Source organism: Delphinus delphis, chromosome 9 (assembly GCF_949987515.2).
Source record: "Delphinus delphis chromosome 9, mDelDel1.2, whole genome shotgun sequence".
Classification (NCBI taxonomy): domain Eukaryota; kingdom Metazoa; phylum Chordata; class Mammalia; order Artiodactyla; family Delphinidae; genus Delphinus; species Delphinus delphis.
Window position 1 is genome coordinate 66,036,004 of NC_082691.1, and position 13,208 is coordinate 66,049,211.

The window sequence follows — 13,208 nt, forward strand, 5'->3', positions numbered from 1 at the left end:
CCACAACACCCATACACTGCAGGTGGGAATGGAAATCGGTACATCCATGCTGGGAAACTACTTGGTAGTTTCTTATAAAGTTTAACAGACATAAGTCATGTAACAGCAATTCCACTTCTAGTTATAAACCCAGGAGAAATGAGCGCATATGGGTACCAAAAGACATTCACAAGAATGTCCACATGTTCACAGCACTATTCACCATAGCCAAACGCTGGAAACCACCCAGATGGCCCCCAACAGTGAATGGTAAATAAATCATGGTATAGTCATACAGTGGAGTACTTACTGTATAGCAACGAGAACGAACAAACTACACCCAGGAATAAGGATGAATCTCACCACCGGTGCTGAGAGAAAAAGAAGCCCAACACCACGAAGTACCTGCTGTGTGTCCATATATGTAAACTTCAAAACACTCAGAGCCAGGGCCTGCCGCTGGAGGTCAGAGTAGGGGTCACCTTTTGGGTGTGGTGCCTAGAAGGGGGCACAAGGGCCACGTCTGGGGGTGCTGGCCGTGTTCTGCTTCTTGATCTCAGTGCTGGTTCCATGGGTGTGTTGTCTTTGTGAAAATTCATCAAGCTATACACTTAGGATCTGTACACCTTTCTTCATGCATGTTTTACTTGAATCAATAGTTTACCATTAGAATAAACTAAGACAATAACAATGTCTGCCAGTGCAGAGGCCTCGACAGCATGAGCTCCTTCCTTCCCTCTCTCTTTTGTCCGGATGCTCCTTGCTGGTTCCTCCTCTCCAGGCATTGGCCTTCCAGTGTTGCCACTGGGTCTGGGGTCAGGGTTGCTGGGTTATGATGGGATGCCCAGAGTCCTCGACCTGGGGGTCTAGGAGATTTCTTGCCTGGACCAAGGCGAAGAGAACATCCGTTCCCTCACTGGGGCTGCTCACCGGGTCACAGGGGGCTGCGCCCTCCCTGCCTCTGCAGGGCTCAGAGCTGGCTGCCTTGTAAGGGACCGAGTTCATGGCTGGGAGAGTGTGGCTCGAATTTAGGCTCTGCTGGAAACTCGCTCTGCCCCTGGGCAAGTCATTTAGCACAACGGAGCCTCCACTTGCCTATGACAAAGTTCTTAGTGACCTAAGGTAGGCAGAAGTACACTGTATGCTGCAAGTGTGATGTAAACACGGGGCCTCATGAATAATAATGAGGAGTGAGAGCACAGAGAAAGGACCCAGCACAGCTAGAACGGGACACAGCCCTGCGAAGGATCCACCATCATCTGCCTTCCCTGGTCTCAGAGTTTCATGCTCCCACCACTCGCCTGGCTCTGCTTAAAAAAGGCTTGGGCTTAATTTTTTGTGGTTTATGTCATGGTTTCTGCAATATCCCCACAGACAAAGCGGCCGCCTGCAGGAGCTTCAGGATTTGGGCTTACTGCAAGCCCCTTTGTGAATACCGCTTCCTAGAATCCCCCGGGTCTAAAAGCAGCATCAGCTGGCTGGTTTCATCAGCAGTGATGGCCCTTGCCTTTGTGAGCAGTCAGCCTTTATATGGGAGGGATCGCAGAGGACATGGATGTCCTTTTTGCTGCCAAATCCCCTCCACAGCCCCCCGACGAGCTCTTGTCCTGCCTCTGTTTGAAAATCTCCAGTGACAGTGAACTTGCTAATTTCCACATACTCCTTCCACAGAGAGACCTTGAAAGGAGATTGTGGCCTCATCACTGGAATAAGACTCATGACTTTGAGGCTGTGCCATTCTGTTCAGAGGAGGAGCCACTGGGAGGAAAGGGTTCGATAAGAACAGAGCACGATGCTCAACCCATGATGGAAAGGACTTCTGTGGACCACCCAGCAGAGCTGGGCCCCTCTCAGCTTCCCTGCCATGTGGAGCCAACACGCCTGCTGAGGATGCCCAACCTAGGACGGGGGTGAGACGAGGCTTGGCAGAGGTAAGCTGTTGTTGTCACTGCATACATGGCAGGAAGAGGGCTGGGCTGCGGCCGGGCACAGGGCCCGACCCCATCAGGGAGGTGATCCCGCTTAGTGCAGCCCGTCTTAAGTCTTCGGCTCCCAGGATACCATTAAAAAGTATGGAAGACCCTAAAGAGTTTTCCTGGGTTTTATCCATTAATACTAAAAATCAAAACTGAAAGTGTTCTTAAATTATTCAATAATTTGTGTTTTGTTGTTATTTATTTATTTATTTATTTTTGGCTGCGTTGGGTCTTTGTTGCTGCGCACGGGCTTTCTCTAGTTACGGCGAGTGGAGGCTACTCTTCGCTGTGGTGCGCAGGCTTCTTATTGCGTTGGCTTCTCTTGTTGCGGAGCATGGGCTCTAGGTGCGGGGGCCTCAGTAGTTGCAGCATGCGGGCTCAGTGGTTGTGGCTCGCGGGCTCTAGAGCGCAGGCTCAATAGTTGTGGCGCACAGGCTTAGTTGCTCTGCGGCATGTGGGGTCTCCCCGGACCAGGGCTCAAACCTGTGTCCCCTGCGTTGGCAGGTGGATTCTTAACCACTGTGCCACCAGGAAAGCCCAATAATTTCTTTAAAAGTGTCGGATTCCCTGGATTTGAATCCCATTTCTGCCACCTAGTGAGTGCTCACTCTTAGCGGTTGTTATTATTATCACAGCAGGTACTCAATACAGACATGGTTGATTTTATTTCTAAAGCACAAGATCTGGAATCTCCCACCATAGGATTCAAACCAGTGCCTCAATTTCAGCAAGGAGCTCTAAAGGTTAATGTTATTGCCATATAACTATATGCCATGTTGTTTCACTCTTGCAAATAGGATTAGAATAGTACCAGTCCTGATAAGAGAATGGACCCTTGCTGTAGAGATACCGACTTCTTGGCCAGAGGACAAATGCCTCCCATTGCTGAGAGATCTTGGCCAGCTTTTGAACCTCTCTGAGCTTCATTTTGCCTGTTCTGTAGAAGGAGATGAGTAACAATGCCTGCCTCATAGGTTTGCTGAGAGAATTAAGTAAGGTAAGGCACTTGGCTCGCCACCTGGCACATAGCACTCCATAGATGTTACCTATTATTACTTTAGATCAGAAGTCATCAAATTATATTTCTAGTACTTTTCTTAGGTGCCGGGGTCATCAGAGACAAATTGCACAACTGGTCAGTGTTCAGGGTATTTCGGGTGTGTCTGCTCCTTGGATACTGGCTGCACCTGTGGGCACATTGGGTTCCCCCCCCCCCCCCACTGGCTAAGTCATACCCCTGGCTGTTCTATCTCATGTGCCAACAGGAGCGTTGAGATGGACTCTGGCCATGCTCAAAAGTGCAGAAGGCTCTGCAGCCTCACCGTGCCCAGTGCATGGAGCCCTTCTAGCTGGGGCTGGTGATGGTTTCCAGAACTGAGGCTGATGGAATTAGCAGCAAAGACATAAAATTCCATTTTCAGCAATGCTCCAAATCACTCTCACTTTTCCCCTTCACAACTTTACGATCTAAATCCTTCCTGATAGTTACTGCATGTGTTTCTTCCCCCTGAGAATCATTTATAGATAATCCCAAAATTAAAAGACACGTTTCTTCTGGTTCTGGAAATTCATTTTTCCATCACAGCCCTGTGACCTCTATCATATAACTGGCCATTATCTGCTTTGTGGTCAAATTGTTATTCAACAATGCCACAAGCATTTACTGACCTTCACCTGTTTGCCAAAGGCTGTGAATAGATACAAGGTGAAAGGGCGAGCCACCTCTGGGCCGGCCCCAGGAGCTGTGTCTTGGGTGACATGGAGACAGCTGCACCAACAAAGGACCACAGGGCGGGGGTGGGGGTGGGGGGAAGGCACCTGGCCAGGCTGCCAGTGGAGGAGGAGTGGCGATCAGGCCTGCGTCCTCCAGGTTGGCAAGGACCGTGTCCCACCATGTGTCCCCACTGCTTTGCTCACTCCTCCTTCCCTCCGATCCTTGCATGGCTGGCTCCTCTCGTCATCAGCTTTCATTTCAAATGTCACCTCTGCAGAAACATGCTCCTGTTCATCTGATCTGCAGCAGGCCCTCGTCCCAGCACTCTGTCTCATCGGCACGTTTTATTTTGTTCACAGCATATATCATTTAAACATCTCATTTACGTGTTTACTTGGACATCATATGTTTCCCTGACCTAGTAAACACCCAGTGAGCATTATTGGCTGAATGCCTGGCAGAGCCCCTAAATGAAAATGAATGAATGAACAACATGCTCATAGATGTTAAATCATTAGTCAGCATCACATGGACAATTTTGGAAAAGTTAAAAATAGCTAATGTCATAGACGTAATTACTATCTTCAACATATCAGAATTTTTCATGAGAATATTAGTCTGGGGGCTTCCATGATTACAGGATAAAGCAGACCCAAATTAACGTGAAAGAAATTTTGTAGTGAGGCCCTACCAATTAGAAACATACATCTGAGTAAAGATTTTAGTGCTAGAGACTTTGGGGGAAAATGACTGTTAGTTTTGAGGGTTTATTCCTTCACTGGCCTGAATGCAGGAATCTCAACCAGATGTGAAAGGCTATTTTAGGGTAGTGAGCCAGCCATGCCCCAGAGAATATTTCCAGGATCTTCAATCACATATAGATACATGTGTATATAACATACTTACATGTAAATGTATATATTTTAATATATTTACATATACATACACACACAGGAGTAGTAAAAATATGGAGAGACTGTTTAGCCAGTCCAGTTTGAACTACACAGGTACCCCTGACAGGTCAGCTATCTCCTCTGTCCTAGTTTTTAGGCACACTTACAATGATGCGTTCTGGAACATTCTTGGTACTATTGAATAGTGAGTTCATTAGCTGGCAAAAGTGCCACAGACTTTTGAAGCATTACTGCAGACTCAGACCATGTTTTTGCATTTCTGGAGACTTATTCATCTAGGAAACATGTGAAGTATATATAGCACTATTCAGTGCCAGGGCCAGTGTAAGAAACCAGGCATGCAGAGAACTTGAATGGACTAATGATGGAAACAGACACACAAATAACTAGCTGCTCTACAGAGCGGGGCTGCTGAAGCATACTCAGCAGGGGTTAGGGGACCCATGGAAGGGGTTGTCGATATGACTGGGGTTCTTAGAAGGCCTAGAAGGTTCCATCAGCTAGAATAGGAAGGCCAAGTAGGGGCTTGCTGGATGTAGAGTAGGAGGGGCTGGGGCTCAGGGAGTGAGGATGGCACTGCCAGGCAGAAGGAACACATGTGCAAAGGCAGGAGAGAAAAAACCGCCTACAGCATTGAAGATGCATGGATGTGGGCAGGGGCCAGACGAGGCTGCAGAAGCAGACAAGACCGTATCGGCAGGGACCTTGGGTTTGAAGCCAGGGAGTCTGAACCCTGTTCTGAAAGTTAACGGGTGTCATAGAAGGATTGCCATAGACCTGGCTGTTAGAAAGAAGCCTTTGGCAGCTGGGAAGACGCATCAGGGAATTCCCTGGCGGTCCAGTGGTTAGGACTCAGCGCTTTCACTGCTGTGGCTAGGGTTCAATCCCTGGTCAGGGAGCTAAGATCCCACAAGACAAAAAAAAAAAAAAAAAAGAAAAAGAAAAAGAAAAGATGCATCAGATGGGAGAAAGCCCCCAGCTCTTAGCAATAGTTCCAGGGAGTGGACACCAAATAGGGGAGATGCAGAAGGGAGAGAGTAAAAAGACAGAGGGGCCTCAGGCCATGGGAGACAGAGAGGACACGATGAAGAGAGGAGTGCGGAGGATGAGAACCACGGTGCACCGGGCCTTGTTCTAAGCTCCTGGGCTCCGCAGTGGACAGAATAGAATGACAGCCCCGCCTGATGGCTCTGGCATCTAGGAGGAGGAGCCAGACAGAAATAAGCAAGTCAGCAGGTAAACCAAGGCTAAGTCCTCTAGAGAAAAATAAAGATAGCGGCCCTGGCAAAGGGGGCGGGCAGCTTGAAATTTTAGACAGGTGGCCTGTGAAGGTCTGCAGGGCCTGGGGAAACCAGCCCAGTGGCTCCCTGGGGGAAAAGCGTTCCAGAAGGAGTGAACAGCAACGCGAAGGCCCTGGGGTGGGATATTTCTGGCGTGTTCGAGGAACTTCAAAGGCCCGTGTGGCTGGAACGACCAGGAAGAATAGCAGATAAGAGAGCTGCAGGGGTGATTTGAGGGCAGAAGGACTGTGAGGAAGCTTACAGGCCATTGTAAGAACTTTGGCTTTTACTCTGCGTGAGGTGGGAGCCAATGGAGGGTTGCGAGCAGAGGAGGACGTGCTCAGACCTCTGTTTCTATAGTTGACTCTGGCTTAGGGTGGAGAACAGACTGGAAGGGGCAAGGGCAGAAGCAGGGAGACCTGCTTTAGTGGGGGCAGCAGAGGGGTTGAAAGTCATCAGATCCTGGTTTTATTTTAAAGGCTAAGCCACCAGGCATTGCTGATAGATTAGTTGTGTCTGAGACAGAAGCAGATGTGATTTCAAGAGTTTTGACCTGAGCAGGTGGAAGATTGGAATTGCCATCTTCCAAGGTCAGAAGATCAGATGTGGAGCTGGTTTGCAGGTGGGGAGGGGGACAACCATGGGTTTAGCTTAGGGAAGTGATCTTGAGATGGCAGGTGGAGATGTCCAATTAGCAGGGAATTATAGAGGTCTGAGTCTCACCTGGGCTTCAGATCATGCTGTGGAACAGGGCAGGTGTCCTGATGGGACCATCTTCCCATCGCTGAGGGTGTCTGAATTTCTGTCTTTAATGTCATGGTTCCTAATGGAGCTGACCATGATAATCACCAGGAGGGCTTTTTAAAAGAAGATTCCTGAGTCTCACTTCAAATCTGTAGAACAGGAATCTCAGAGGTGGGGTCCAAACCTAGAAAAACGTTGGAAGTCTGCATCAGGCGACTGTGATGAGTACCACTGGTTAAGATTCCCCACATATAAGGGGATTTCTGTTGGTTTCATTGCTGTTTTAAAACTAAGGGGGTCAATGCAATGTGAGAAGACAAGCCACACTCTTGGCTTGGGAGAAACTGTTTGCAAAACACATATCTGATAAAGGACCTTTATCCAAAATATACGAAGAAGTCTTAAACCTCAACAATAAGAAAACAAATAATCCGATTTAAAAATGAGCAGATACTTGAACAGATACCTCACCAAAGAATATATACAGATGGCAAATGAACGTATGAAAAGATGTTCAACATCATATGTCATTAGGACATTGCAAATTAAAACAACAGTAAGATACCGTCCCATACCTATTAGACTGGCCCAAATCCAAAACACTAGAAAACACCAAATGCTGTGGATGCGGAGCACCAGGAACCCTCATTCTTTGCTGGTGGGAATGCAAAATGGTGCGGCCATTTGGGAAGAGAGTGTGGCAGTTTCCTGCAAAAGTAAACACACTTACCATAAAATCCAGCAGCCACACTCCTTGGTATTTACTCAAAGGTGTTGAAGACCTATGTCCATACAAATACCTGCATACAAATGTTTATATCAGCTTTATTCATAATTACCCAAAATTGAAGAAACCAAGATGTTCTTCAGTAGGCAAATGGATAAACTGTGATGTATCGAGACAATAGAATATTATTCAGCACTAAAAAGAAATGAGCTATCAAGCCATGAAAAGGCATGGAGGAATCGCAAATGGATATTACTTTGTGAAAGAAGCCAATCTGGTCAGGCAACGTACCGTGTGATTCTAACCATATGACCTTCTGGAAGAGACAAAACTACAGTGACAGTAAAAAAGATCAGTGGTTGCCAGGGGTTGAGGGGAGGGAGGGATGAATACTTGGAGAACAGAGGATATCTAGGGCAGCAAAACTACTCTGTATGATACTATAATGGTGAATATGTGTCAGTATATATTTGTCAAAACACATAGAATGTACAATACCAAGAGTCAACCCTAATGTAAACTACAAACTTTGGTTGATAAAAATCAAAACGAAGGGGGTGAAACTTTATGGAGAGGACAGACAGAAGAACCTAGGAACCTGCCTTTTGTGCCAGACACTCAGCAGGTGCTAGAAATGGGTGAGTGAACAGAACGGGCCAATCACTGCCTTCGTGGAGCTTACATTCTAGAAACCCCGTTTGAAAAGCATGGAGACAGAAGGGGAAAGCAAGAGTGCCTGGAAATTGTGCCTCAGACTGATCTTCCGTCTCTGCCTAGAGAGAGGCTCCCGATGGTATAGGGCAGGAGGGTAGCACACACAAAGCTTCGTGCCAGGGTAAGTCCCTCATCACCCCACCTTCTTGGACCGCAGTGGAATGCTCACCATCTGAGCCCTAGCAGCCCCTGTTTCTTCCTGCCCCGCCCCACAGGTGTCTGGACACTCAAAAGAATTGAAAACAGGATTCCGAAGAGATATTTGACACCTATGTTCACAGCAGCATTATTCAAATAGCCAAAAATGGAAGCAATCCAATTATCCATCAATGGATGAATGGATAAGCAAAATGCGATACTTACAGGCAACGGAATATTATTCAGCCTCACACAGGAAGTTCTGACCCACAGTGCAACGTGGATGAATCTTGAGGACATTAGCTAATGAAATAGCAGTCATATTTTTAAAAAATTTTATTGAAGTATAGTTTATTTATAATGTGTTAATTTCTCCTGCATAGCAAAGTGACTCAGTTATACATATATATATTCTTGAAATGTCAGTCATAAAAGGACAATTATGCTAAATGAAATAAGTCATAAAAGGGCAATTCTTTTTTTTAATTTTTTTTAACTGAAGTACAGTTGATTTACAATGTTGTGCCAGTCTCTGCTGTACAGCAGAGTGACTCAGTTATACACACATAGACATTTGTCTTTACATTCTTTTCCATTGTGGTTTATCACAGGATATTGAATATAGTTCCCTGTGCTATACAGTAGGACCTTGTTGTTTATCCATTCTATATGTAATAGTTTACATCTGCTAAATCCCAAACTCCCAGCCCTTCCCTCCTCCCACCCGCCCCCTTGGCAACCACAAGTCTGTTCTCTACGTCTGTGAATCTGTTTCTGTTTTGTAGATAAGTTCATTTGTGTCATATTTTAGATTCCACATATAAGTGATATCCTATGGTATTTGTCTTTCTCTTTCTGACTTACTTCGCTCAGTATGATCATCTCTATTTGCACATGAAAGGGCGATTCTTGTATGAGGTACCTAGAGTAGTGAAATTCCTAGAAACAGAAGCAGATTGCCAGGAGCTGGGAGGAGGGGAGGGAATGAGGAGTTACTATTTAATGGGTACAGAATTTCAGTTTTGGAAGATTAAAAAAAAGTTCCGGAGATGAATGGTGGTGATGGTTGCATAGCAATGTGAATGTACTTAAATTCTGAACTGCACACTTGAAATGGTAAATTTTATGTTAACTGTATTTTACCACAATTTAAAAAAAGGGAGTTAGGCACTTTTACTAACCAAGCCTAGTAGGGTGGATGGGGGCAGCAAGGGCCACGGGGCCTCCTGGAAATGCAGCACCCAGAGCTGATGCAGCCAGGCATCCCCGGAACCGAATCAGGAGCAGCTGTGGCTAGGAGGGTATGGATTGGACCCCGTGCTCACCTCTCCTTCTCTGCTGCGCTGCCCTGCCCAGCCCCCCGCCCCCAGCCTCCCAGCTTCTGCTCTCTAAGGCAGCTGGCTTCCTCATCTCCCTGGCTTGCAAGGGACCCCTCAGGACACTTCCTACCGTACTCTCCTGAGATGTTCTTTCATCTTAAGCTTCCCTGATCACTGCCTCGTCTCTGTAGCCTCCATTTCAAATTTTGAAGGAATCAGATTGGTCGTCCCATTTGGGGGGAACAGGCATATTATGAATGTCTGGCAGGCTTGTGGGCTGCTACCCCTGCCCAGTCAGCTCTGCCAGGTTAGTGGACAGCCTCCTGGGCAGCTCAGTCAGCAGGGCTCTGGCCACCCTACCCTCAGTAGGGGCTGTGGGCAGCAGGGATGATGGGTCCTGATGCTGGGACTCACAACAACAGCAGTGACCGAATCTGAAACCTCCAGACTGACAGGTTCTCTATCCATCCCAAAGTCAGCCGTCCTCTCCCTCCCTTCCTATCCCCATAACCTCTCCATCATTTGTTATTCTGTTGCTCATACACTCTGGAAACAGTAAATTACACACAAGGCAAGGCCTGCCTTATTGATTTTTATATTCCCACATCACTGTCTGGTAGCACTCAAATGTTTACTAATAAGCTAATTAGTGGGAAGATGAAAACATAGAAGGAGCAATGTGTTTGGAATCTGAAGACCACAGCTGAGTCACTCAAGGTCACTTTCTTTGTGACCTTTGAAAGAGCATCTAATTACTCTGGGCCTCAACCTCAAATTCTGCAGCATAAATTGGTTGAAATCTATCAGTAGTCCAAAACGTGTTCTACTGCGTCCACCCCCGCAAGGAGTCAAATGGGTGTCTTTCCAGTAGAATTTCTCAAAGTCTTTAATATGATAATGGGGCTTTACAAACTTCCCCAAGAGCGGTTAAAGTACAGAACACTTCCCCAATTCACTTCTCCATATACTCCTTTAAACCTGGAACATCCTATGGGGCTTGGGCAGGGAAAGATGAAACATCTGTTTGGGATGCACATGATTCTAAGGGCTGATTTAACCTTCAAGAATTTTGGAATTCATATGAGTCTATTTGCCACTGCCTGTCTACTCACCCAGAACAAATTGCTTTGGATTATCGACTGGCTACCTTGGGTAATTTCCTATGTAAATATCTCACTCATCGTTGTCTGAGGTTGTTTCCTCTGTCTGTTTACTCATGACCTGAAGTTAACGAAGGCCGCTGAGTCAGATTCTACAAGTTGTTCCTCCTTATCTCGGGGTGACATGGTACCTCCTATTTCCAAGAAAGATAAGGCGCTGACACAGCAGGTTACTGCCGCTGAATCACCAGGTGAAGGCATCTGAGTGGGCAGCTGTTACCTAGGAAGTCCCCCGAGTTGTCAGGTCGCTGCCAGGTCACTATCTCAGCCATATAATTAGTGGGATGTATAATCTAACTTGAGGGTTTATTGTAGGGAAGTTAAATAGCTTTCACGACTTGGGCTAATGGCCAGATACTGTAACTTACTGGGGAACTAGACTCACTGTCAAATCAAAATATGGGGTGCTGGGGCTGCCAGAGCTGGGGAACGCTCTCCTGTAGTAGTTTCATGGGGCTGCTGTAACAAAGTGCCACAAAACTGGGTGCCTTCAAACAGCAGAAATGTATTCTCTTCAGGCCGGAAGTCTGAAATCAAGGTGTCGACAGTGCTATATTCCTACAAAGCTTCTAGGGGAGGAGCCTTCCTTGGCCCTTCTGGTGGCCCCAGATGATTTTTAACTCATGGCTGCATGACTCCAACCTCTGCCTCCATCTTTGCAGGGCATTTCCTCTGCGTCTGGGTCCAGATTTTCCTCTTCTTATAAGGACACCAGTCATGTTGGATTCAGGGCCACCCTAATGACTTCATCTTAACTTGATTATATCGACAACGACCCTGTTTCCAAACAAGGTCACTTTCACAGGTACCGGGGATTAGGACTCCAACATATCTTTTGGGGGATGTGATTCAAACCATGACACCCCTCACATCAAGAAAATGTATGTTTAGGGAGTTCCCTGGTGGTCTAGTGGTTAGGATTCCGGGCTTTCACAGCCGTGGCCCGGGTTCAATCCCCGGTTGGGGAACTGAGATTTCGCAAGTGCAGTAGGGTTGCACTCATCCCTCTGAGCCCTGTCTGTGAATAATGACTATCTAGTCTCTCCTTTTGGGTCTATTTTTGGTTTTGAGAGAGGAGAGTCCAGAGTCCAGGCACCTTCAGCTCAAAAGGTAGAATTTAGAGGCCATTTTTGCAGACAAGAATATATCTCGAGTCACTGTAACGCGGGGCTTAGGAGCCAGCTGGACTCTGGTTTGAATCCTGCCTCTACCACTTGGTAGCTCTGTGACTCTGAGCAGAGCTCTTGACTACTCTGAACTGTGGCTTCCTCACAGGTGGATGGGAATGACACCAATCCCCTCCCAGTGGTTCTCACCTGAGGAAGATTTTGCCCCCCAGGAGATATGTGGCAGTATCTGCAGATATTTTTGATTGTCACAGCTGAGGAATGCTGCTGGCATCTAGTGGGTAGAAGCCAGTGATGCTGCTAACATCCTACAAAGCACAGGACAGCCCCCATATAACCAAGAATGATCTGGCTTCAGATGTCAGTTGTGCCAAGGTTGGGAAATCCTGTCCATCCTTGTGGGGTTGATAATTGTCTTTGAAAATGAGGCATGCAAGGTACCTAGCACATGCCTGGCCTTGTGTCAGCCCAATAAATGGCTGGTCTACATATTGCAAAGTAGGGAGTTTGTGACAATCTCATAAAAATATGTGAACTCACTAGAATTTACAGAGTATGAAGAGGAAAAAGGCTCTCAAATTCAGCGTAGTCCCTGTATCATGAACTCCCAAGAAACATAAGGAATGTAAAATACAATTGGCTAATGCAGATAATGAGTCGTATAGAAGGGATAAAAATATTAGTGGAGTGCTTGTTATGTCACATGCTGGCCACTTTTTCCTCCATCAGCTCGTTTAATCCTTTTAGTAATGTTAGGAGGTAAGAATTTTTATTCCCATTTTATAGGTGAAGAAATTGAGGCTCATGAGAGTTTAGATCTTGTCCCTGGGTTATGTATCTATAAGTGGTACAGCTGGTATTTGAGTCCAAGTCTGTCTGTTACCAAGCCGTGATTCTCTGTTGCCCTGCCCTGATTCACATGTAATCACTTCAACTGACAAACTTATCAGTCATGAACCCAGCAATGTGGATGCTGAGGGGTGCAGCCAGGGAAACCCTCAGGAGAATCAGGAACCTGTTGAAGGTGCCTCAGGGATTCCGAAGGATGTCTACCCCTCTAAGATCTCCTCTCCTCTTCCCTGCATTGGAATCCAGGCCCCTCTTGATGCTGTCTCTGGTGATCCTGACAGCTAGACCAGGCCTGCCCTCCAGGAACAATGCAAAATGCTAAAAAGTGAACCCATTTTCTTCCCCTCCTCTAGTTTCCCATGACAAGTCCTATTCCCTCAGGGTCACAGAGCACCAGCATACTACAAAGAAGAGACCATCTATTCTAACCAGAGATGTGACAACGATAGCACAAAAGTTGGGGGTGGAAAAATGGAAGTGTACTTGTGTAAGGTTCTTGAATATACATGAAGTGATATGACATCACTTGAAAGTAGACAGTGATAATTAAAGATGTGTACTATAAAA

The 13,208-nt window shown here is 46.5% G+C and overlaps 1 long non-coding RNA gene across 1 annotated transcript in view; it reads left to right on the top strand.

Moving 5' to 3' along the window:
• Positions 1-1,904, top strand: part of LOC132431134 (uncharacterized) — an 80,346-nt gene extending 78,442 nt beyond the window's left edge. Inside the window, exon 3 of the long non-coding RNA XR_009520655.1 lies at positions 1,651-1,904. This is a non-coding gene — a long non-coding RNA (uncharacterized lncRNA). The remainder of the gene's footprint in view (positions 1-1,650) is intronic.
• Positions 1,905-13,208: the final 11,304 nt, after the last annotated feature.